At 57.1% G+C, this 7,748-nt stretch overlaps 1 long non-coding RNA gene across 1 annotated transcript; it reads right to left on the minus strand.

The window, feature by feature from the left end:
• Positions 1-292: 292 nt before the first annotated feature.
• LOC133246703 (uncharacterized) lies at positions 293-2,125 on the minus strand. The gene is made up of 3 exons (XR_009736118.1): positions 1,534-2,125; positions 977-1,049; positions 293-318 (listed from the first exon to the last, which is right to left on the minus strand). It is a non-coding gene; the product is annotated as an uncharacterized LOC133246703 (long non-coding RNA).
• Between the last annotated feature and the right edge of the window lie 5,623 nt (positions 2,126-7,748).

Genomic DNA, 7,748 nt, shown 5'->3' on the forward strand with positions numbered 1-7,748 from the left:
GTGCGCCAAGAGTGGCCGGCAGCCAGCCCGCCAGCCCCCGTGGGCCGGGCATGGCGAGCTTGCCGGAGGAGGTGACCCCGGCCCCGGCCCTTCCAGCCAGAGCCCGGGGCACCCAGGGATGCGCGGGCTGCAGCGGAGGGTCGGGACACGGGGCCGGGCCACGTGGGGCCCCGGGACCCGGGACAGAAGGTGGGACGGGACCGGCGCCTGCAGCCTGCCTGTGAGGAGCAGGCGTGTATCTGCTCCACCAGGGGAAGCCGTCGAAGGAGCGTCAGCAAGGGAGTGAGGCCACCTAGGCTGCGTTCTCAGGAATGCTGCCTGAAACAGCGAGAGGTGCCGGTCACCTGGTGTGAAGGCCGGCAGCTGAGCCCGGGTAGGTGGCTCTCGTCCCCTTCCTGGCCCAAGACGGCAGCGTGAGAAGGAAGATTCTGGACACGCGACTGAGGCACACACAGCAGAAGGGGACACCTTTCAGTGAAGAGGTCCGGGGGCGTTTGGGGCCCTGCCAGCGCCCGTCAACAGCAGGGTCGGGCAGGAGGCCACAGACACACCGCCCAAGGTGGGGGCTTGAGGCCCGGGTGTCGGAGCCCCCCAAGGAAGCTGAGTTAGGAGAAGCAGGCCAGGGACAGGGTGCCGCCCGGCAGCTCCTAGTGCAGAGAGCAGAACCGGGAGGACCCAGAGGCAGCCCGGGAGCTCCAGCACAGCTCAAGACCCTCCCAGGACGGCAGCTCTGTGACCGCGGAGGGGCTGCAGGCAGACCCCAGACGGGAGCAATGACTGAGCCTCTGCAGGGCTGCACATCTCCCTGCGGGCGGCGCGTTTAAGGTGCACACGCATCCGGAGTGTTCCAAGAGGCCATCCGGAGTGTTCCAAGAGGCCATCCGGAGTGTTCCAAGAGGCCCGTGAACCTTGGATCTTCTGGGGAAAGGAGTACTGGCCTGGGAATCGGGGCTTTTCCTCTTCTCACATTTCATACCTTACTCCACACGGATGACACCGACTGGAGAGGGGTCAAGTTCACACGCAGGTGACGTTTATCTCGAGTTGAGCTGGGTAAAATGAAAAATGATGTTTGCATGATAAGATGATGAAAGGGAAAGTGGGGACCGAGTTTAAAACGCTCTGAGGCTGCTGTGTGTTTGGAAAACAATGCCATGTGTGTGCACGCCGGCCCGGGGAACAGACTGATTTTGACCTTGAGCATGTCCAAAGCGGGACGCTCGGCCAGGGCCTTGGGGGGTTATCGCGGCGGCACGTCCCCGCGCACTCAAGCCGCCAGTCTGCAGGGGATGGGCGCCCGCCCCCACTCCCGGCTGCGGCACGGCCTGCGTCTTTCCTTCCAGCCCTGGGGAACCAGCCTGGGACCTCCCATCCTGCCCCTCACACACCAGGACCGCTTCTGCTGACAGAGGTGTTGGGGGTTGCCCCTCTAGGGCCCCATGACGTGCAACCAGGGTCGCATTTATCTGGCTCAGCCCGAGGTCAAAATGAGTAAGAGGACTTAAAGATTATTCCCTAGAGAAGATCACTTACAGTGGATTGCATGTTGCGTTTTACTTGGTCGGAAGCATTTCCTAAGAAGGTGGCAAATTCTTCTGCTTTTGTTTTTTGGTTTGTCCGTCGTTAACATCGTCCCCATTTGCGTTTTCTCTTTTTTTTTGCATGTAATCCACATGCATTTACGCACACACACGTTTTGATGGCAGCTATAGAAAGTGCATACGTCAGGACACAGCTCCTAAGCCCTCAGCCCGTGTCTCCTGAGGACAAGGACATTCTCGTACATTCGAGTACAGGGGAGTCAGGCGCACCCTGAGAACACAGACGTTCAGGAACGGTCCAGCAGACGGCCGTTTTCATCCTTCCGGTTGTCCTGAAGTGAATTTCCTACAGCTTTTTTTTCCCCCTAGACAGAATACAGTCAAGGTTCAATTGTTACATTTCTTTTTATTTCTCTTTTAGTATTGAACACCCACCCCATCCCATCTCCACTTAAAATTTTCACTCAAGGCCCAAAAGTAGGGGCCGGGGGGACTTCCCTGGCAACCAACGCAGGGCGCGCTGGTTCCATCCCTGGTCAGGAACCAAGCTCCCACACGCCGCATACTGCTGCCAAAAAACCAAACTTCCCCAAGAAACCAGCCCTTTGTCACGTAGAGCCCCGCACACGTCCAGCGGGTTCCGTGTGGCCGTGGCCAGGGAAGCACCCTCGGGGACCGGCCCCTCCCGGCTGCGCCGTGGGACAGTGGTCAGCGCACGGCTCAGGCTGGCGGTGCTCGGCCACTAGTTACGGCCGAGGCCCGCACAGGCACCTTGTCATCCTTGTGATGATTAAGGGAAACTAATCACCAGAAGTCAAGGACATCTTACAACGGGGAGGAGTGCAGCAAAATGTGAATTTCCTGTTCCCCACCAACATGTTTGCCTAGTGGGTCAGGCCCGTGTCAGTGATGCTTGCCAGGATCACTTATGGCAAGTTGGTCACTTTCTAACTCCGTCATCCCTCCTACATGACTAGCTCGCATTCTTGAAAAATGAGCCTCTATACTCCTCTGCTTTTCCCGGGAAAGCTCAGACTCCACCCATCTCAAGAGCACTGAAGTGGTGAATGGCAGTCTCGAGACGCCGTCGCTGGCTGCGGCGAGCACAGAAGATGTGTTCCCGCCAGAGCCTCAGGTCGGGCGGGCGGGGGTCCCCTGCCTGTCGGGGGAGATCCTGCCAGCTGGAGGGAACCCAGCTCTGTAAGCCCAGGTCTAGGGTTCAGTTTCCAACTCCCTCATCAGCAGGCTTCATGGCATGACCCCTGAGCAGTCCCATCTCGCCTCAGCGACGGTGACGCTCCGGTAGCTTGCCAGCTGCTCAGGCACGAAGTGCAGAAGGGATGAAGCGCGTCAGGCCTGGCCGGCTCAGGCCAGCCATCCCCGCCTGCAGCGCGGCCGCCCCTTCTGTGAAGCCGCTTTGCCATCTGTGTTCTCTAGTTGCTCAGGTAGGTCTGTGAGTGCCCGGAATGGCAGCAGTAATTTCTCTGAGCCTCAGGATGGTTCACTAGCCACGAAGTCACTCCATGCTCTTCTTGTTTCTCTTCTCACAGACCCTGAATCACTGCCCACTTAGGAGAACAGGCAGCGTGGCCAGCTGTCCTGGTCGGTCACCCCAAGAGCTCAGTGGGGGCTGCTCTCAGACAAGCAGCGCTGGGAAGCGGGACCTGCTACCGTCCAGTGGCCCCACGGACGGGCCCCGAGGGTCCCCAGCAGGGACATGTGGTCCATCCCCACACTCGGCTTCCCTCTCCGCCACCCTCCCAAGTCTGCATCAGTAACTTGACCAAAGAAGCCGTGCTTATCAGTTCCGCGGACAGCCTGACCTTGCAGGAGGGCGGGCACGTCTACCTTGCAGGAGAAGGAGATTTTATGGCCTAAGATGAGGAGCCCTGCGTCCTTCAGGGGGCCTGGTGCTGTGTTCGTGGGTCAGTCAGTCCCCAGGGAGCCTCTCACCTGGACAGAGGAGGCGCCTGCTCGTCGTCTGAGGCTGGAGTGTCCCTGTGGTTGCTTCTCCCCAAAGCGCACATTGGGGAGGGGGTGTGTCTAAGGGCATTCTGCTTCCTCAATCCCCAATTTGCCATCTGAATCTACTTTATAATTCTTAAATACCTTTGGCTTATTCAGGACATTGTTACTATCTCTGGGAAACTATCCTTAATGAGAGTAAAACAAGACTCACAGAAAAGCGCAAGAGGAAACCCAGGTGCTGGGGGCCGGCCCGGCTCCAAGTCCGCCTGCGGAGTGCCAGCACCACACATCCGAAACCGGGGGCAGGCCTCCCGAGTGCTGTTAGGATCATTACTTAACTGCACCCGGCAGCCAGAGCTCCGACTTCCTCCCAAGAGCCAACTGCGAGCAGGTGTGCCCGAGGGCGTGATTATCAGAAGCCCAGCCTCCCCAAGTGCTTCTCCTGGGCTTACTGTGTGCAGAAAAGCCAGTCCACACGCCTGGGGCAGAGACCCCGCTTATGTAACTCATCAGAAATACAACGTGATTATTTGCGATTTACTTTATCCTTGCCCTCGAACTTTTCCCTGGGGGAGGAAGTACTTTTCAGTCTGGTCCCAGGTTAGCAGGTAAGAGACGCAGGCAGTGGTCGTGAGCACCAGTACGCTCTTTGACTTAGACGGACAATGAGTATTTTTGTTTTTTAAACCTGTTTTCTTAATCAGATTTGATGAGCCAGCCAGAGTCCGCATACTACCTTAGTGACTGTAGGGCTCACTAAAGCTGCCCAGGCCGAGGCGGCCTGCCCCGGGTCTGCCCTGGAACAGGGCTGTGCCAGCCCCACCACGAACACCCCCCAGAGCCTTGAAACAGAGAAGCGGGAAACACTGGGCAGACCCCGGGGCTGGGCTGGCCATCTGCTCCTGCGCCTTGTCTGTCCGCACAGCACGGCCATGGCAGCGGGAGCGAGGCCCGCCGCCCCTGTGCTCGCGAGCCACGGGCCGTGCGCGCAAGACCAGGCCGAGGTGGAGCTGTGCTCCATGTCCCCGTCCAGTCGCCCCGCGTCTGGGGCTTGACCTGCCCACCTGGAGGCCGGGCCACTCAGGCCTGGAGGAGACCGGGTCCGGGTCTGCCAGGCCGGCACAGGCCTCCACTTTCTCCCCGACAACCAGTGGGCTCCAGCCACCTCCCTGCCGAGCTTCCGTGCCGGCTTCTGGCCCAGCCCTGGGAAGTGAGTGGGCAGAGAAACAACACGGATGGGGGTCTGTGGTGAGCTAGTCACACCTCTCACTGAGGTCAGTCCAGCCCAGCGGGGCCGGGGCCGTGGACGTGGCTCCTGAAAGCAGCGGCCAACAGTGCCTGTCGAGATCCCAGAGGGGACCCGCGGGGGCTCTGCTCCCTCCGCCTCCTGCCACCCCCATCTCCAGGCTTGGGGGGCCAGGCGGGGCCACTGGCAGGGAGACCGCTTGTGCCTCAGGCCACGGACACCATGTGACCATGGGCCCTGTCCCTGCTGGGTGGGATAATAAAGTACTTTGTTACCTGTGAGTGAGAGGCCTGATAAAAGCAACATATTATCACAGCACCTGTGATTAGGGGGCATCTGGGCACCAGAGACTGGGTCACATATGTGAGTAAACACAATTTGTTTCTGTTCCCTGATTATGAAGGTCACAGTGGTTTAACCCCGCTGGGACCGCCCCGCACACTATCTGCTCAAACAGAACTGGGAAAGGAAACACCGGCAGTCATTAAAAGCGAATCACCTTGTTTTACGAAGATAGGGGAGGCCTCAGTGTGGGGGCCCCGGGACGGCTCCACGGCCCCCGGGGGGCAGACCACCCGCAGGGAGGGCGCTGCTGGGAGGAGACCCAGGGGGTCACGACAGCCCTGGTGCTTCTGGGAAAACCTGGGGCTATTCTAAGCAGTTCTGAAGAGCTGCCAAGAATGCAGTGTGTGACGACGATTCAGGTGTCTCCTTTACCTGTGAAAATAGGAACAGGAAATATGTCAAGGTAGTGGGAAGACTTCTGAGAGCTACGGAGCACGCCAATATTGCTGGTTTTAAATGTAGCAGAGGACTTCCTTAAAAACTCTTTATTGAAGTAGAATTGATTTGCAATATCATGTAAGCTTTGGACGTGAGCACAGCTTCACTTACACATGCGTATCTATATGTGTGTGTGTATGTGTGTGCGTGTGTATATGTGCGTGTATATGTGCGTATTTGTGTATATGTGTGTATGTGTGTGCTTATGTGTGTATATGTGCATGTGTATATTATATATGTATATGTATGTGTATGTGTGTGCGTGTGTATGTGTGTGTGTGCATGTGTATATATGTGTGCGTGTGTATATGTGTTCATATATGTGTGTGCATGTGTATGTGTGTGTGCATGTGTGTGTGCATGTGTATATGTGTGTGTTTGTATATGTGTGTATATATGTCTGTGCATGTGTATGTGTGTGTGTGCATGTGTATATATGTGTGTGCGTGTGTGTATATATGTGTGTGTATGTGTGTGCATGTGTGTATATGTGTGTGCATGTGTATATGTGTGTGTGTTCATATGTGTGTGTGTGCATGTGTATATGTGTGTGTTTGTATATGTGTGTATATATGTCTGTGCATGTGTATGTGTGTGTGTGCATGTGTATATATGTGTGTGCGTGTGTGCATGTGTATATGTGTGTGTGTATACATTTATATATATGTATATTCAGGTTCTTTTCCCTTGTAGGTTATCACATAATACTGAGCATGTGTGCTGTGCTAAGTTGCTCAGTTGTGTCCGACTCTTTGTGACCCCAAGGACTATAGCCCACCAGGCTCCTCTGTCCATGGGATTCTCCAGGCAAGAATACTGGAGTGGGTAGCCTTTCCCTTCTCCAGGGGATCTTCTCAACCCAGAGATAGAACCGAGGTCTCCCGCATTGCAGGCAAATTCTTTACTGACTGAGCCACCAGGGAGCCCATAACATGAATACTACTGAGCATACATGCATGTATATGTGTGTATATATGTATATTCAGGTTCTTTTCCTTGTAGGTTATCATATACTGCTGAGCATAAGTGTGTGTATGAGTATATATGTATATTCAGGTTCTGCTGAGCATAGCTCCCGGTGCTATGCAGTGGAGGACTCACGTCGTGGGGGCACTGGCTCTACCTTTCAAAGCGAGGCTCTCCCTCTGTGGTTCAAGATGGGGCCTCCTGACCCCACTGCCTCCTGACCGCTGCTCTGTTGGCTGCCCCGCCCTTGGGCTCCTGGGGGTGTCCCGGGCAGCAGCGTGTACTGGTGCCCATGACGGCCGGTCGGTCAGGCCTCAGGAACCCTTGGTGCACAGGAGTCTGCTTGCCGGGCTCCTGACCCGGGCCACCAGCTGTTGCCCCTGGACTCTTGGGCACAGAGCAGATGGGGCAGCCGGTGGGGAGGCCCTCAGACACAGGGGCGATGGCGGAAGCCGCGGCACTGGGGCAGGCCCTGCGTGGTGTCCAGGGTGGCTTCAGCCTCAGGGTCTGCACCGGGAGGATGAGATGGAGCACAGATGTGACCCGGAGCCCTTGGCTCAAACACCGGGGAGGAGACACGGGAAAACTCACTCACTGGAGCCCCTCGACGTGCTCAGACCTACAGGGGATGCTGTGGGAAGTGTCTGAAAGGAACACAACCTACTCATTCAACAGACCAGGCAGACTCTCAGAGCTGGACGGCAGAGCACATGTTCCCGGGTGGGGGGCTGGGGAGGCTGGTGTTTAAGCAGGACAGAGTTAGGCTGGGGTGAGAAGTGGGGAACACAATGCTGTGATGCGACTGGACACACGCACACACACAACCGAAACGCAGGCCTGTGCACAGATGGAAATCAAGACTTCCTGACCGCAGGCAAAGCTCAGTGTGGGGGCATCAGGCCTTCTCACCGGGGAGGTTCCTGGGGGCCTCGTGGTTCGGATGAGGGGCTTTCACTGCCACAGCCCCGGTTCAATCCCTGGTCAGGGAGCTGAGATCCTGCAAGCCGTGCAGCGCAGCCAAATTAAAACAGAGAGACTTCTCACCAGAGGGGAGGGAAAGAAGGGGCCACACTCTCATCCCCAGGAAGGACGCACACCGCCCTCCATCTGGCTGGCCAGGATTCCCGAGCCCCATCTTGAACCACAGAGGGAGAGCCACGTGATAAAGGGCCTGGGCACCTGGGGGTCCCAGGGCCACCAGCCCAGCTCCGGGTGCCCAGGTGGAAGGAGACAGAGTGAACTTC

Source organism: Bos javanicus, chromosome 4, assembly GCF_032452875.1.
Source record: "Bos javanicus breed banteng chromosome 4, ARS-OSU_banteng_1.0, whole genome shotgun sequence".
Classification (NCBI taxonomy): domain Eukaryota; kingdom Metazoa; phylum Chordata; class Mammalia; order Artiodactyla; family Bovidae; genus Bos; species Bos javanicus.